At 45.2% G+C, this 18,564-nt stretch overlaps 1 protein-coding gene across 1 annotated transcript in view; it reads left to right on the top strand.

The window, feature by feature from the left end:
- Positions 1 to 18,564, top strand: part of wwox (WW domain containing oxidoreductase) — a 123,956-nt gene that overhangs the window by 98,431 nt on the left and 6,961 nt on the right. The window lies entirely within an intron of this gene.

Genomic DNA, 18,564 nt, shown 5'->3' with positions numbered 1-18,564 from the left:
GCTCAGGGGGATCTCTGTCTGGGTCAGAGACAGAGGAGTTGGAGAGAGGGGGAGCAAAGGAGAAGAAGAAAGCAGACAGAGAAAAGGGCGACGTGCTGAGAGTTTTTCCTCAGGTGAGTTGTTCTGTAAGTGAGCGCTGATCTGCCCCGATCCTGTCACTGGGATGAACGCCGGGTCGACTGCACTGAGAATATAAACAGCACCTTACTGAATGCACACAAACCCACACTCATGAGTGCACACTTGCAGCATCTTTCAGAAATATTCAGATTCAAAAGTGGAGCCAGTGAACTATTCACCTAGATGGTGAACACATTGAGAGCTTTTTAAGTGTCTTTGCCAACCATAGAAAGGCCAAGGATGTAATTTGCCAGTCACACACTGGTTTCACAGTCCGTCTCTTTAACACATCTTGCACCCATCTAGCATCTTTAAGTCCTTAGAATGAGACAATTAGCGCTCAGAGACAAGGCCAGTGCAGTCAATGGACGAGGAATGGCAATGTAGGGAGGGACAATTTAGCAGAGGAATATACTGTATTGTGACGGAGGAAGAAAGAGGGAGAAGAAATGAAAGAGACACGGACAGATAATTGGGGAATGGTCTTTCTAGATTTGCTAAGCGAGAGGAAATACAAGAAGAGAGACTTTTATGAGTGTGAAAATGTGAAATAAGAGAAGGATGAAGCATGTGTTCAACCGCAGACTAATGAAGCTCTTTCACTGATTGCCTTTGAATGGGTGGCGAGGAGTAAGAGACTTGAATTAAAATAATAACTGAAAAAGGGATTTTAATTAAAATAATTACTTAAAAACAAGAGAAAAGAATATCGATTGCATCATTGGTCAATTTTGTGTCACTTGAAAATATGATTTTACACAGAAATACATGTCAGTACACATTTTTATTTTGTCAGTGTAACTAACTTAGCTGTACTTGTGTGCCTTCACCCAATCCTGTAACTGGTCGAGAGGGCTTTGGCCGGAGGGCGGTAATGTAGCATGCAGCTGAATTAAAAGGGTTGGTATTTAATTGCGGCCCACAGATGGCCTCATGCATCTTTGGATCATTTAAAGGGGTGGTGGGCTGAGTAATGTGTGTGTGACACGGCGCTGTGTTTTATAAGAGAAACGCTATTACGCAGACTGCTCTATAAAGAGACAGTCAGCGGGGGAGAGGTGTGGTTAAAGGCCTATAGTTTGTAATTGTAGTGTGACACCCTCCTTTTAAACTCTATCACAACTGGCTTTGTTTACACAGAGATCTATTTAAGTGATCTAAGTCATTTTGTGGCGTATACTTATTGGGGAAAACCGCATTTTCATAATATCAATGAAGCCAAAATCCATTGCTAAGACTTTTGCACTTCACTGGCTTTGTGTTATTAGTTTGAGACAAAGAAGGAGGAGTTTTTATAAGACATGATAGACATGATGAAAAAACATAAAATGAGTGAAGAACCGTTGAATAGGCCACAAGAAAACCAGAGGAGGAGTTTGAACAAGGCAATGACAATTAAATGAATGGAAAGGGGATGTGGAGGAAAAGATGAGACCAGGGATGGAGGGATATGGAGATGGTTAAAGAGAGATGAAGTGAGGGATATGTAAGGAGTCTGTTTGTGATGGAGACCCAGCTGTTATATCCCTGGGGGTTCAAACAGCTGTCATGCACTGTAATACCACATACACACAATTGCTTTGTTCTATTTCCCCATATCTGTACACCCCTTTATCCCCAGATTCCTTGTTTTTTTGTTTTTTTTAATGTAACCTCATCTTTGGTTTAGCCTGCTGTGAATGTGTTTATTTTTTTCTGTCCACATTCCTCTCCTTCCTTCTTCTACATCCCTCTCTTTCTTAAAGAGATAGGAGGAGAGACTGGGAATGATGGTAAGAAACGGTGAAGGAAAGAGAAAGAAGGCATGGGAAGCAGGAGGACAGGCCTTTCATGTGCTCGTATCCTCCGGTCTGCATAGTCCAGATTACATTCCCTCTCCTTGGCTAGACAGCTTTTCCAATTTCTCCAAACCGAGGGAAGACAGGTTGAGAAGAAGCAGCTGGTTAACTGCATTAACTCATTTTGGCCTCCTCAATATGTCTGGTACCCTAATCCCTCTCTGTTGACATGGCAGTGCGAGGGAGTGTGGTGCTGGTTGATAGGGAGGTTCTCCTGCTGCTCCGACACTTGCCCTCCCATCTTCCTCTCATCATGTACCCTTCTTCTCTTTCTTCGGTATTAAACAGCTACAGCTCGCAAAATTCAAACGGACAAATTGGAAATTTGTCTTTAGCTGCAGCTTTGGCTCTTTAGCTCAAGCACGACGCCGGCAGACAAGGAGGGAAATTGGATTGGAGTTTGCGAAGAGGAGAAGGGAAGGCGGCTCATGGCTAGACACACTCAGGCAGAGAGGAGTGAGTTTAGAGGACAAGGTGGAAGGAGTGGGTGCAGCTTGGATACAGGCAGGTAGAAGTTGGATAGACATGTACATACACCACCATACAGACTTTGGTGTTGGGGGATGCAGAGCATTGTTGTAGGGGTGGATACAGGGGAGATCTAGGGGGATAGAGGGGGATCAGCGGAGAAAAAGGAGGAGGGGTAAGAGAAGAGTGATTATGGTGGGTCTGAGCTGCCAGGCCTGATAAATGACTAATCAGGAGAACAGGGCCTTAGGTCCCTCACAGGACCACTACTACCACAGGCTTATCACATGCACAGACTACACACACACACACACACACACACACACACGCGCGCGCGCCTCTCACAAACACGTTGTGCACATGCAGCCTCATACACTTGGACACAAAAGGAGAGTACTGTAAGAGAAAAGAAAGGGATGGGTTAAATCCATAGCTGCCTCTCCTGGAGCAGCACTCTGCTTGGAGAGCTGTTATAGATCCACCTCTGCCTCCTCCTCACGCCTGTCTCACCTCTCTGACTCCTTGCTCCAGGTCTAATAGTCTGCCAAGGCTGGGACAAAGAGCAGGTCACATAACCAACAAACTGTGGTTCTGTTACACCACGATATAGCCACTGTTTTCAAATGTCGGCCCCCATATTAGTTAACAACCAATTTAAAGAGTTGTCTGTCATGTTTTACTTTTGAGTTCCAGGAAGTTGAAACATGATGAATGTAGTTATACGCTGGACTGACACAGAGGAAAGCACAGGATGCAGTGGGAAAAAAAATACAGTTAGTCTGGCTAATTTAATCCAATCTGGCTGGATTCCAAGCTAATGATCGGGAAGGAATGGGAAAAGGCGGGAGAAAGAATTATTGAGAGGAGGGAGTAGGAGGAAGCAGTAGCGATGGGGGTATATGGACGTCTTTGGGCGCCACGCTCCATTGACTCGGCCTCCATACCTCAGCAGCCATGTGATCCCAGTGTGATGCTGCTAATAGTGACAACGCTCGGGTCGAGTGCAAGTGCGAGGGCGAGACAATCGCAGGCTTGGAGGGGAAGCCGGAGGGGAGCGGAGGGGGGGGGGCAGATGGCAGGAGGTAGAGAGAGAAGACGGGAAGAAGTAGAAGGAGAGGAGGAGGAGAGGGCAGAGTTGAAAGAAAAGAGAAAATAGCTGGAGCAGAAATGGGGAAGGAGAGACGGATGGGACTGTGGTCTCTGTGGGGTTGTGTGCAAGGACGGCCAAGTTGGTTTCTCCGTCCCCTTGTACCTTTATGTCCCCCCCATGTCCCTTTATGTCCGGTCGTGTCCCTGGACACAAAGTCACTCGCATAGTCAGATCACCTCTGTAGCTTATACCTGAATGAGCATACTGTCTTTTTACTCTTGTAGCTGTTGTACTGGTGGTGTGTGTGTGTGTGCGTGTGTGTGTGTGTGTGTGTGTGTGTGTGTGTGTGTGTGTGTGTGTGTGTGTGTGTGTGTGTGTGTGTGTGTGTGTGTGTGAGAGAGAGAGAGTTAGACATTAACCTACACAAGCAAGGTTTGTCTGCCTCCCTTCGGGGCTGAAGGGCATATACATCAGTTTCATACTCATTTGTTTTATACTGTGTCTTCTATATGTGTTTTTTATATGTGGCTTTGTGTTTTTATCTTAACTTTCTCTAATATATTTAGCCTAGCTTCTTTTTTGGTTTGTTTTTATACTGCTGGACCTGTAATGCACGATATGTAAAAAAAAAAGGTATGTCAGGAAAAATGTTTTTAGGGGTATTTACTTTTCCTATAAAATCCTCGTATTTACATACTGTTCATACACCACACAGGTTGCTCACTCTGTGCTCAACAGTAGATAAAGATGAAATCCTACCGGTCTAATTCGTATTTCACACCCAATATGTATCTGTGCCATTCCTGGGGCAGCAGTCATAACATGGGAAGTGTTGGTTAAGCCTTTCCTGCTCTCTGACTGTCACTCCTGGCTAACTCCGAGCCGTGTTGAAGCCTTGTGATGCATACTTCCCTCTGACTCTCTGTCTCCACCAATCACAACCAGCAGCCCCATGATGCCCTGTGATGTGGTTCCCACAGATGCCGGTGTCCGTGGCGATAAGGCCTCACAGATGAGCAATCTGATTGGATTAGCAGATCCTTTGAACAAGACCTGACTGGTTGTTTGCCGGCGGGATGCAAATGAGCTCCTTAAGAGGAAGGCAGGGACTTGACCTTTATTGGGCCTGGCAGTATGGACGGTGGCACGGAAAGAGGAAGGAGGGGTAGAGTGTAGCCTCTGAAAGCTGAATTGTGGGAAGAGAAGAGGTAAAAGTATATCACTGGCAGACAATACTCCTCTCTCTGAATCGCTTTCTCTCTCAGTCTTGCTAAGTGTCTTCATGGTGCCACTGTCCTGCCTTGTGGCCGGCTGGCTTTGCTCATTTGTGTCTGTGTGTCAGAGCCATTAGCTGCTGTGTTTCACCCTTTCTGGCAGCCACTTAACCTCTAGGCCTGGCAGTTTCCACAGCCTTGATTCTTGACCTAAAAGACTGGAGCTCAGCATACTTACCACCAGTGTCGTAGCCACGACATGATCCAATGGGACCCAGACCCAAAACCACCAAGACAAGACTGCTTCGGACTGAGGCCAGCTCTATTGCTTTTACAGCAGACACTGTTGTTGTTTTGAAGCAACAGTTGCCTCTCCGTGTCACATCTCACACACCACACCTATGCCATGGCCATAGCTACTTCTCGCACAACGGTGATTGGTTTGAACCACAGTGAATGGGATGCAAACACAATACTTGATGCCTGACGAGATGGATCATTGTCTGGTCTCGATCCCATGGTCCAGTGATTGTTTGGTGTTTTTACTTTGTGGAGGGACAAACAGGTTTTATAGTAATTTTGGGAAAATCAATCGTACCTCGCAATTTGAGGTCAACATTGAGAAGAAAAAAAGACAAAATAGAAACATGACCAAGAGAAAGCCAATGATAGGGCCGACAGGTCTGGTGACTAGTCTTGTTGTGTGCAACATGTTAACTGTGCTCCAATGTCCCCGGGGTAAGTGCTGTGTGTATTAAATGTTTGAGAGTTACTGTACAGTTGAGGCTTGGAGGAATCTTTTACTCTTTTATGTGAACACACACACTTACTCGTGCACTCACACATACTATATGACCTCATACTGCCAACAGAGGAAGAAAGTCAGGTTGGGGCTGTAAGTCATGCTAGATAAATCCTGCTTTTGTTCCAGAGGGACAAGGTTGTTTTGGGTGTGGAGGGACAGAGGACTGAATGGATGGAGTGGTGCCTATACAGTTTTAAGAGCAGGTCCTACTGTTAAAGGCTTTGTAGGCAGCGTGGCCCTTCTCTCACCCCCCTCCTCTCCCCTGGGGGGTTTTATCTGCCCATTTCCTCCTCTCGTGCTGGGCCCTCGGGACGCCTTAATGGCGCCATGTTCCCTGTCAGTCAGATATTTAAATGGAAACCGACCATGAAAGTATGGCTGCTCAGGGCTGGCTTGCTGTGCCATGTCCTTGCACTCAACAGCCAGAGTCAAATGCAGAGGCCTAAACGCCAGCCCAGCGCTCCAGACAAGCCTGGGGAGGGGGGAGTTGGGCTCAATCTGCAAGTTTAATATCCCCCATCAGGTTTTAAACCTGTTTACCTTGCAGATTTGATCAAGGATACTGATGCAAATGGAGGCAAAGGCTCCTTGCACTGGAAGCCTTCTGTCCAGAGGTTCATTGATTCATGCTAAATGGGTTCAAGCATCATTCTTAATCACTCACTTGACTCAATTGATATTGTCCTAAACACAAGAGAATATTGGTTTCTCTTCATGAGCCTGCATCTGTAACAATGCACTTTTGCATTTGTTGTTAGCGTTGCGTCACTGTTGTCTTTCTCTGCAGTTATAATTATCACTGTGACAATTGACAGCTGCAGGTGGCCTTACCAACCCTCACCAGACAACCTAATTTAACCCAGCAATAAATCTCTGTGCCCAGTTGGCCATTTTAGCTGTTTGGCACAGGGCACTGTAAATTCACCCTAATTAGATCCTCCCTCTACTCCTCCCACTCTCTTCCCCCGTCTTCCCTTTCTCCTCTGATTCCCTCCCTCTCCCCCGTTTCCTCCCCTGCTCATTGGTACATATGCTCATACACCTGGCCTGCATCGTTACCTGTTTACAAATGACCAGGCTAGTTCTGCTGGCTTCAGCATCCACTCCAACACACAGTACTGAATCTCTCTCTCTCTCTCTCTCTTTCTCTCTCTCTCTCTCTCTCTCTCTCTCTCTCTCTCTCGCTCTCGCTCTCTCTCGCACTCTCTACCCTCCCCTGTGTCATAATTAGACCTCGGAGCTCATGTTTGCTTAATATTATAATCCAGTACACCTGCATTTCTCTCTCTATAGTGCTAAGGTGTACCAGCTGCCCCACCTACACCCGCACTCCCCCACCCTTGACCTCATGCAGATAGAGTTTTGGAATTGATGTTGCCTGAAACTGTTAGCGTGTGAATGTATTTAGTTTTCACATTCTATCCCCTCCGACGCAGCAGCACTAAAAGGCCGGCAGCACAACCCTTCTTATTTGCGTTTCCTCTTTAAAGGTATGAGTATTAAACATGTGTGTGCGTATAGGTGGTTGTGTGTGTGTGTGTGTGTGTGTGTGTGTGTGTGTGTGTGTGTGTGTGTGTGTGTGTCAGGGATGTCAGTGTCAGGGCTAATGGTCTCTAGCAGGGGCGCCAGCCTGAAGATTTATGCCACAAATTAGTCAAATGTGATCAAACAGCAACCCAGTTAATCATGCAGGACCCACGTTTGTCCCTGCTTTATCTACAGGCATAATTATAGACACCCATTCCTGTGACAGCCCAACGGCAGGCCCCTGCGGAGTGATACTGGGGGCCGCTACGCAGCGTTGTCACAGTGATGAATGTCTTAGGGGTGCGGGGAGTGTTTTAAACACGTATATACTTAACACCCCCTTGTGAATGCTGTGAGTGAAGGCATGGCCCCTGCAGAACTGGTCTAACAGCTAGATGAGGACCGGCTTCCTAAATGAATATTAGTGTGAATGAGTCAGGTCCCCCTTCCCACCACAGCCTCCCAATTTGAAGCACTTCAGCCATTAAGGACAAGCGTTGCCATAAATCCAATTCATCAAATGACTCCCAATTCATTATGTGCTAAGTGTTGACTGGTTAAAGTGAGCTCTATCACTCATTCCCTTCCATCTCAACGGCCTCCTCTGCAGCCTCACAAGCACAACTTGGAATGTGGGAATGGGAATCATCCTGCAGTATTCTGTTATTCCAGGCCATTACCATGTGCCAAGCCGGGAAAGAGATCCAGTGATGTGTGCTGCAGTTTGTGATTGGAGTGGATCCTCTCTCTCTCCCCCTCTGACAGCCATTTTAAACACTCGTTTATGCAGCGCTTTTAATATCAATAAGAGAAGCAGGCAGGCAGGCGGACAGGCAGCAGTTTCTTATACCCACACACACATTTACACACACAAAGTGACACACACGGCCTGGCTGGAAATCAGCAGCCTCCATCTCCCTGGTATGACAGGGTGTGGTAATTATGTCTCTGTGAGAGTATGTGCTGTTTGCTGGGTGAAAAATGATAATGGGGTGATTTTTAAGTGCCATATCTCCCGCACGGGTAATGAAAAGTACTTTTAATCCAGTTCGGAGGAACGAAGGGGTGGAGGAGAGGAGTGGCTGGGGGGAGAGGAAGCAGAAGGGTCTGTTGTGATGGGAGGAGCGGAGGAGGAGTGGAGGAATAAGAGGGTGCTCTGAGGGTGGAAGGATGCTGATAGAGGGAGCTGAGGAAAAGAGGGAGATGGGGGAGTTCTGTATGGAGATGAGGGGAGAGGACTAAACGAGGAGCAAGGAGAGGTTTCAAGGCAATGCAGTGGCTGCCTTCAACTGACTGTGTGTGTGTGTGTGTGTGTGTGTGTGTGTGTGTGTGTGTGTGTGTGTGTGTGTGTGTGATGGGGGGCTTGTGTTGTTGTGCCAGGGGAATGCCTAAGCCTTGGCATAAAGCTTTAGCCCGGCAATTAGAATAATTAAGAGGGACTGACAAGCTTTTAGAGTCTCCCTTCCCGTGTCTTTCTCTTCCCATCTCTCTCTCGCTCTCTCTCTCTCTCGCTCTCTCTCTCTCGCTCTCTTTCACCCTCTCTCATTCCTATGCCAGCTGTAAATGTGGAGTATGTCAGACAACATTATGTCAGCTATGTCAGGTTAACACACAGGCACATTTGTTTGAGTGGCAGGTGCCTGAGCACCAATAAAGAGGGGAAACCCTGCAACTATGTCAATTCTCAATTCCCACATATCACATGATAGAGTTTGCATTAACGCAACTCTTTTTTTTTTTGATACATTCACACTGTGGAAATCTATTTTTGAGAGGCTATTCTGTAAAACATAACTCACTGATATTGCCCTGGAGTCAGGATTGCCTAAAGGGCTTTTCACAACCATACCTTCCAAGTAAAGACTGGAAGAATAGGGTTGTTGTCATGCGCACACAAGGTTGCTTATGTGTGTGTGAGGGAAAGAGTTCACTAATGACTTCACACCCCATTAGCGCCTTTGCTTGATATGTCACACTTCATTATGTACTTAGATCAGTGGTGCATGAACTTGGTAAAATGCGTGCACATATGAAGCATGTTTGCTCTTGGGAGTGTGAGATTAGACACAGTTTTTGGCAATACTCCCTTCTTCCATGGTTGGTCAAAGGGTATCACTGTTTTCTTTGGGGCCTGCTTATTTTATTTATTTCTTGTCATCCAAAATGTATATTCCAGACTACATTGTTGGGTAATAGCATATGTTGCCACATTACTGTAGTAAGTTGTCTAAAATACTTACTATGTAATTAACATAAATCTGTTTTATGTAAGAGGCGGCAGGAACTTATGTTCTTAAAACCTATAGCAGACAGTACATAACATTAATTTTCTTCAGTGAGGGCTCTTTCACCTGCAATTACTCCAGAATACTTTTGTGACCGATTTCATTCTTCCTCTGACCCAAGCTTGGCTGTGGACCCAGAATAAGATTGTCCCCCGGTTAGTGTGTATAATCTGTATGCAGGACACCTTAGAGCAAAAAAGGAATGCCCTTGTCTAAGCAGATATATTTCTATCTGTTTAAATCTGCTTAACATTTTATAATAGGGGCCTGATATATGGAGAGTTTATTTGTCTTCATAATTTACAAGATCTCTTGTGTGTGATTCATGGATCAATTACTCAAAGAGCCACCACTGTCCAAACATTTATTCCACTGTTTAAGCCTGCCTTTGTTTATAAATCCATCATAAAATCCTAAGTGTGAACTATGTGTCTGTGTGCAGACACAAGTGTTCACGTGCACACGCTCGCCTGCTTGTATGTGCATGCAGCATATGTGATATGTTTTAATTCCTTGTAAACAGACAGCGGTGCGGCCCGGCTGGTTAGTTTTATCAGAGTGTGTTTATCTTAATTCCCCTCAGTCTCTTTCAGTCCTCCCATCCATTACCTGTATGAGGTGGCAGCGGGCTCTCCTGGGCCACACACGCAAACATACACCGTTACCTTGGCGCTTAAAATATGATGATATGGCTGTATGTGAGTATGTATATATTGCTTACTGCGTGTGACTAACTGCCTGTCTCTTTGTCAGTTTCGTATGCATTGTTGCCTTGGCTCATGGAGAAGATGATGTTTTCATTGTGACCTTGGCTGTGTAAAGGGGTTCGTAATGTAATCATGAGTGGAAGAGAGGAGCTGCTCTGACAAGGAACCATAAACAGGCTAATAGATGCATGCCATGCTAACATGACACATCTCACACATCACATCGTAGTAGAAACACACACACTGTACGTTGAGGTCAGGTATGAGTATATGCAAAAGAGAAAGGGCAGCTACGTGTAAATATAAGCGATCCAAACACTTCATTACCCCCTGTGTGCAGAATGACAGGCTCTTTCGGGGGTATGACCCCTTTCCATGCTGTTTGTCTTTAGGGTCACATCCTGACCTCTATCTCCTGACCTCCGACCTTTGACCGTAGTCCGTCAGCCAGTAGACACCAGCACTGAGCTGACAGCTCCCAAAGCCTACTGACCCCAAAAGTAGAAAGAGAGAGGGAGACGGCGCTTTGACCGGCGACCTCTCTTGCAGGGGAGAGCAGGGCACGAGACACGGTTTACCTGTTCAAAAAGGTCAAGCAGGAAGGAAGAGAAACAAAATAAATTCAATCTCATTCATGAAATATAAAAAGCAAAGCTAGAAGAAATGAAAAAAGAAAGCGATGTGAGGATGGAGGAGAAGGGGAAGAAGGAGGAAGAAGGGGTAGGAGGAGGAGGTGAGAAATGGGAGGACAAACATGGGTGAACCTGGCTGGTGGAGGTCACACGCTGCCTGAGGAGACAGGTGCCTCAAGATTAGCCTCCACACTAATGGCCTTTACTTACACACGCACACGCACGCGCACATGCAGGGCAAGCTAGTCCAGGAGAACTCTTATACCACAGGGACGTGGAACTAGTGAGAACACAGCTCTGACTCTCATATCCTATTTATACATCCTTTCCTGTACATTACAATCCTATTTAGCTTGCCCTGCTTCCTACACAATCCTATTTAGGGACTCACCCCCACCCCACCACCACAACGCACCTCGTTCCACTCTCCAATCCTATTTGTGTGCCCCCTCCTCCTGTATGCAGGTGCCATCCATCCAAAAGGCTGCCTACTGGGTGTGTAAGCTATGGTTCAGATGAGTGTGTGTGCTTGTCTGTGTGTGTGTTCACCAGTGATTTGTGTGTTAATGTAACACGGAAATTGGAGTGGTCCACCTAGGAATAAGAGAAACACTGTTCTTGGACTCTTGTGTTTGCGAACATCAGTCAGTTGTGCTGTGGCTAACTAAGAAGCTGTTCTGTTCTCTAAAGGCAAACAAAGCCTGCATTTAGTTTTACTTCACATCATTATGCACTGAACGAAAGGAGAGTCAAATCAGTCTTTTAAAGGTGAAAAGGACTGCTGGTATAACATTCTCTGCTATCTGATGTAATACACATCCTTGTCTCTTCATCCACAAATTGGCCATTATTAAAGATGAGTGTCTGTGTCTTCTGTCCCGTCCCATCTCCACCTGTCCCTCTGACGGGCCTTTTATCCTCCATTAGTGTAGTTAAACAGGACAAAGTGACTGTCCATATCAGGGGCCTGACTCCTCAATCTGTCACTCAGCCAGAGTTATGAAAGTATTCTCATTCTGTTTGAAGATGGGAGATGAAAGGAGGACGGCAGTGAGGGACCTGGTTGGCCTGACTGGCTGTATTAGACTAGCCGATCCCGAAGAAACGTACGAGGGAGAAGAGGGAAGGGTGAGGATGTTCCTGCCTAACTGGATTAGGGCAGGGCGTGAAAACAAGGCGTATGTAGAGCAAGGCTCTGCGCCTCTCTTTATTAAGGGATGGAAGGCGTAGCAAAGTGGGTGTGGAGGCTGGTGTGTCTGCTCAAGACAGGTGTTGGTTTGCTCTCGGGTTGCACTTTCGTTTGAGTTGAAGGACTCGCGTCTCACAGACAGAGGTAACGATGAGCCAGCATTAAAATAAAAGAACGTCACATGCTGAAACACAATCTTCTGATGCAACAGAGAGGAAGACAGACAGGTGATCAGAGCACAAGGTTAAACAACTCGCTATGCTACTGCTGTATGTGCCTTCCGCTGTATACGCAGCTGGACTAGTTGAAACAGTATTGAAATTCGGGCAAAGGGTTTCAAACAAGTGATATATGACGTCTCCCATTTGGCAGACATTTTTATCCAAAGCCAACACCAGAGTGAAATAGTGTGACTGAGCTGAATTTATTAATCATTCAATTAACTAAATGTTCCTTCTTGTTATGGTTCAGATGAATGGACTGTCAGTCTTTAATGCAATCTAATTCTCAGCACACCTCAAGAGAGATGTTGAGAACTTAACTGCTCTGCAACTCTTTCATTTCTCTCACCCTCATTTCACCTGCATTACTCATTCCTCTGTGCGCTTTTGTCACACTCATTCTTGCTTTATTATTTCTCTGCATCTTTTAATGTAAATCTAGATTCGTCCATACTGTAGCGACAGTTTTGAGTTGCTCTGCAGCCTACAATCTTCTTCTCTCCCTCTGTGTCTCTTTCGTAGTCTTCCTCCGTGTCTTTGGGGCCGGCTAGTAAAGACGGTCGGGGCAGTCGATCGTATCAGACTATCAGGCCAGTTCAACCATAAATTACCTGCAGCTAACAAAGCGTGCTGCCGTAACTATTACACAGGCACTCAAAGTCACCCCGGCCCACACGGTCGGGCTAAACATCCACACACACTGAATGATAGCAGATCAAGGAGAGTGCAGGGAGAGTGTTTGATCGAAACTGGTTAGTCGCACACCGAGATTTCAATATTCATAGCATACAACTTCAAACATTCAGTAACAAGCAGCAAAACTGTAATACGATTTCAGAACAGATATGTCTGTTTGCCAATATAGCATTTTATTTATAATGCATCTTTAACTAATAACACTGTACTTACGGCAAAACAAAAGCAAGTAAAACAAATAGTAGAAAACAAACTACAAGAAAACAAAAACCTATGAAGAATATTATCCAACTTGATAAATGGATGAATACAGCGTGAAGGGCTAAGTATTTGTCAATTTAGATTTGCAATTACACGGAGGACATCCAACAGAGTCATTTTTTACCACAATTTCTCTCTGAAACACATGCGCCAAATTCCTAGGGTTGTTCAATTTGGATTCTTCTATGCAAACATATTTGTTAATGGCGTATTTGTCTCAATCACTTCGAGCGTGACTGGTAAACCTGAAGGTGTATAAGCTGTACTGTCATGAAGCACAACAACACTATACTCAAACATCTGGAATGTGGTATTTGAAAAATAATTCAGGATTTGTTTATATGGGATTTCCTACAGCTGTTCCTGTGTTTAACTATTTGTTGTGCAGAGACAGAGCTGTGCCTTTTCCGTCTCCCAGCTGTGTGTGCAGGTCTGTGTTATTGGCTAATTGAGAGCGTGTTCTGTGCTGCAGCTCTGCCCTGGAGGTTAGTGTTAGCACACACACACTGTAGCAGGACAAATGAGAATACACCCCGCCATCTGCCCAAGAGAGACACTCCCTCGCCCTCTCCTTGTCCCTCTACCCTTGTCCCCCTCCTCTCCTTTTACCCTTTTGGTCTCATTTTATTCCGTCCTTTATTCTCCCACTTCTCTCTTATCCCCCTCCCACACCTTCTCTCTCTCTCCTCCCCTAAATTTTCTATTCTACTTACATTTTAATAGTTTTCTCTCTCTGTGCACCACCTCTTTATTTCCTTCGCTCTTGTTTCCTCCCGGCTCCTTCTTGCCACCTGCCTATCTCCATCCTGAGTAAGTCAGTGGGAGGCGTGTGTGTGTGTGTGTTTAAATGTGGGGGTTCAGGCTGTCGCGTAAAGGTGTTAACGTAGTCCGACCGCAGACTTTCAGAATGTTCTTTGGGCGCGATCCATAGGGGCTGACACCGAAGGTGACCCCCGGTCGGTAACCTTGGAGACCAACTTTATTAAAATGAATTTGAGTAGAGGGGCCGTACTGACAGCAGCATAATTACATCGCAGAGCATCAGCACTAATTTATGCAGCCCGCATTCAACCGGTCAGGAGTGCCGAGATGGGGTCAGCGTGGACACACACGGAAACACACACACACTCATACGCATCATGCCCACAGGGGCATATTGGGAAACTCACACACATACACACACACACACACACACACACACACACACACGGATCAGCATACCAATACTAATAGGTAAATACATCCAGTTTGTTCTTCTTCTGCACAATGCAGTGGCACTCTAGTGTTTTTACTGCTTTGAGGCTCAATGTGTGTTTGAATGTACGTGCACGCATACGTCACCTCTGAGGTCTATTTAGCAGTTTTATAGAGGCGATATTCACATCAGTGTCATAATAAGGGCAACAGAGTTACTCAAATGTAGACCTGAAATTCACAGTGTTTCATCAGTTATCCCGCAGAGAAAAATATTGTTAACATAACACAACATTTTCGCTGTAATGTTCTTCCGCTTTCTAATTGACTCTAATTCTACCTATTGAAGCCATCTTGGATGGGAAATGCTCTCATGCAGAGTGGCAAATACGCAAAAGGAATTTAAAGGTAAAGTGACCTACCTTGACTATTCATTGGTAGGGATAACAACAGTCTACATGAATTATAACAAGTAAAGGTCAACGCTCAGAGGCTCGCTCTGCAGTCCTTTGGGGATTTTGCCCCAAGAGTAACTTCATTGCTTTCTTAGTTGTCTTAATAATAATAGCACCTTTTTCCTTGAGACCAGGTGTTTAAATAACCAATCTCCTCTCATTCTCAGGTTGTCTCACATGCACATTAATACAAAAACACACACACACACACTCACATATACACACACACACACACGCACACCTCCAATTTGAATTTGAAACATGAATCTGAAAAAATAATCTGAAATCTGGTGTTAAATGTGACTGCAATAATGTTGATTGTGACAGCTTTTCATTCAGCATGCAACTAGCACTTTGTGATCGCCATCACTTTTATTCATGTATTGATTAGGAAGGTCCTTGGTGCTCATTAGGCCCCATTAACAAAGATCTATGAATGGAAAAGAAAAGAAAACAATAGTGTTTTACTGCTTTGCTTTCTGGCTGCAACACAAACCGTTCTGCCATCTTTTCCCTGATCTTCGCTGAGCTTCTGTTCTGAGGAAGTTTTCAGCACCGTCATGAACCTGGTGATGACAATCCTGCCCCATAGAGGCTAAAGAGAAAAAATAAATTTAAAGCTCTGGAGTCTCAGAAGGAAGAGAGGAAGAAGGGGTCAGAGGAAGAGAAGCTGGAGAAAGTGCTATAGATGAGGTTAAAAATGGGGTGAACAGGGGGGACATGGATATAAGTCACAGCTCCAGTCACTTCATTGTAGCCGTTGTGACCAAGGGCACACTAATCTATCCCATTAGCAGATCTCCTCGACTCTCTCATAATGTTACCGCTAGCTGCTCTCCTGTGACATGTTCCTGGTGTGTGTGTGTGTGTGTGTGTGTGTGAGTGTGAGGGGGGGGGGGGGAGCAAGCGTGCGTTTGTGAGCGAGTGTGTGTAAGAAGAGACAGTGTGAATGAGACAGAATGCTGTGCCTGTGTGTGTGTGTGTGTGTGTGTGTGTGTGTGTGTGTGTGTGTGTGTGTGTGTGTGTCAGTGTGTGCGTAATGACAGTTCAGCTAGTTGCTCTCCTGTGAAAATGACACGTTCCTGCCAAATTAATATCATTACTATCAGAGTTTAATGGGCCAGCGCTGCCTTCTTATTTAAAACAGAACATCCCTCTCTCGACCTCCACCACGAGGGAAGGGGAGGGGAGAGGAGAGGAGAATGGGTTACGAGCAGGAAAGGCAATGTGAACAGATTGTTTTATATTTCCTACTACAGCCTAAGAGGAAGATTAATTTAAGATTAGCAGGTTATGAGGAGCTTGAAAGCAAACAAACAGATTATTGAGAATCAAAATATCATTCAGCCATCTTTGACCGAAGAAATAGGGACAAACATTTTTATTTGAAACTGCAATCCACTTTCTGTGCATTCAGTGGCACAGCACTACTTATCGTTCACAGTTATTTTCCAACCATGTCAGCCATTTGCCTAAAAATACATTTCCCTTTCTGCTTGGTGTGATAACTTTAAAATGTATCTCTGCTCTGTTGAACAATCGGGCTTCTTTCCCAGTTGTAATGTTAACATTTAGGGATTTTATTCGCAGTAATTGTTACAGCCGGGTGCATGTCGGCTCTTGAAGTGACGGCCGCTATCATCACCGGTATTTAACATAACAAAAAGACATTGGGTTTTTTTTGTGTTCGGAAATAAAAACACACTTTGAATTTTTTGTGGCAGCTTAGAGATGTTTGGCTCTTGGATATATTTTCTTTCACAGCTTGTGTATTACAGTATTCCTTTCTGGTCATTGTTGTTATTTCTTTTACAGACCTTTACAGTATGTGTGTGTACAGTTCCAGCAGTCTGTTAGGGTGTCATTCGTCACTTGGAGTCAGCATTGTGATAATGAGTTCATTTGGAAATACACTCTGCGGGCTGCCTGTGCATGTGGGCACGCGCATTGTTGTGTATGCACAGGTGTGCTTATTTACACACTCTGTACACAAGTGAATATAACTATTGCACACTACATTGTGTGTGGGTGTGTGTGTTTTTGGTATGTGCACACCTGAAAATGTGTGTGTGTTCAAGAGTTTGTGAGTGTGTGAATATGTCAGGTTGCCGCAGGAGACCAATTAGCTGGTGCATCAGTGAGGAGGTGAACATACACACACCTGTGTGTGGCCTATTACAGCAGCCCATCACACACTCACACACCGACACACAGACAGCATTGCTATGCTCATAATAGAAACCTACTGACACTTACAGTACATTGACCATATGGAATAATGACTTCACTGTGTCAAACTGTCAGACTTGAGTCACCAGCATGTGTTATTTCAACTGGGTGTTACTAACTTGACCAACTTTTGTAAATTATGGGTTATCTTACTGCAGCTGAATGGTTGTCGTTACCAATATTTACTTTACATTTCAGCATTTCTTCCCTCAGACCTTTGTGTTCATAAACCGCAGATGATATCCACAAGTGATTTGGTTCAAACTTTGAGGTGTCGTGCACTGACACAATCAGATGAGAATGGAAAAAAACGATCACACCCAATAAAGCAGCCGGGCCTCTTCATGTATAATTCAGATATTTTATGGTGGGCTATGCACCCAAATGGGCGTGCTAAAGGAAGACTAAGGCCATTTCCAACCGGAGAAAAGCCCTTTTAAAAGCTAATCCCTGTGCCAGAGTCCTGCTCCTTTTACTGCTCCTCTTTAATGAATAGGTGTCCAATAAGGCCTTTTATTGTCTTAGCATATGTTGCTTTTATTAGGGGAAAATAATTAGGTTGTGCGGATCACTTCGGAAGTCCTCTCGCCAGATAAAAATGAGATAGTTTCACAGTCGTTGCGCAAGTCCTTCTGACTCCTTGTCGTTTTCCCCTTGAATGCCTTGTGTCCTAGGTCCCTCACCACCTCCTCTCCTTCGTTTCCTTCTCTGCTCCTCTTGTCCCTCCTCTCATCTTTATGCATTCCCTCCTCCTCTACCTTTTGTCCTTTGCATTCCCTCCACCTCGTTCCTCACTTCCTCTTCTATTGTTCCCTTGAACGTGCAGGCATTAAATGTATGCTGCGATGTCGCATTGGACTTTACACACACACACACACACACACACACACACACACACACACACACACACACACATTCACACACACACACACACACACACACACACACACACACACACACACACACACGCCAGATGAACAATCACAATGTGACAGGAGGCTGTTGATGACTGACACTCGGTTGATCTTATCTGGTGCAAAAGGGGTAAAGAAATGGCCGCAGAGAGAAAGAGAGAGAAATAGTGCAGGGGGGGGGTTCTCTTGTGCTTTGTGTTGTGTTCCTGTCACTCCTACACAGTTTTTTCCTTCACTCCTTTCTTTCTCTGCCTTCTCATTTTCTACTACATCACTCTCCTTGCTTAAATAGAAAGAAGAATGTCAACAGGGCTCATCTGTGATCTGGGACTCTAGGGAAAAAGATCCATTTACCTCCATGAGGCGTTACTATGACCGTTTACCCATGAGACCTCCGCTATGCCCAGTCCTGTAAGTTATGAGGCCGGAGGGGGATGGGGCTGCAGGGGAAAAGGGATCTGCAGAGGGTTTCATGGAAAAGAACCGGGCTGAGGAAGGAGCAGAGGGCAAGGTTGAGGGACTAAAGAGATTGAGCGGGCATAAGGGAGGAACAGAGGAGAAGGAGGGAGGAAGGAGGCGTGCCCTTCCATCCTGTCCTTAATGCTGCTCAGGGGAGTTAACTGCCTTTAGGTAAGTATTAGCCACCCGCCAGTGGGCTGATGGAGAAATAGAGTAATATGAAATAGAGTTCAGTACATACAGATGACCAGGGGTAGACT

Source organism: Clinocottus analis, unplaced genomic scaffold, assembly GCF_023055335.1.
Source record: "Clinocottus analis isolate CAN_PGR_092001 unplaced genomic scaffold, fCliAna1.0.p SCAF_6, whole genome shotgun sequence".
Taxonomy (NCBI): Eukaryota; Metazoa; Chordata; class Actinopteri; order Perciformes; family Cottidae; genus Clinocottus; species Clinocottus analis.
This window is presented reverse-complemented; position numbering and strand designations above follow the sequence as displayed.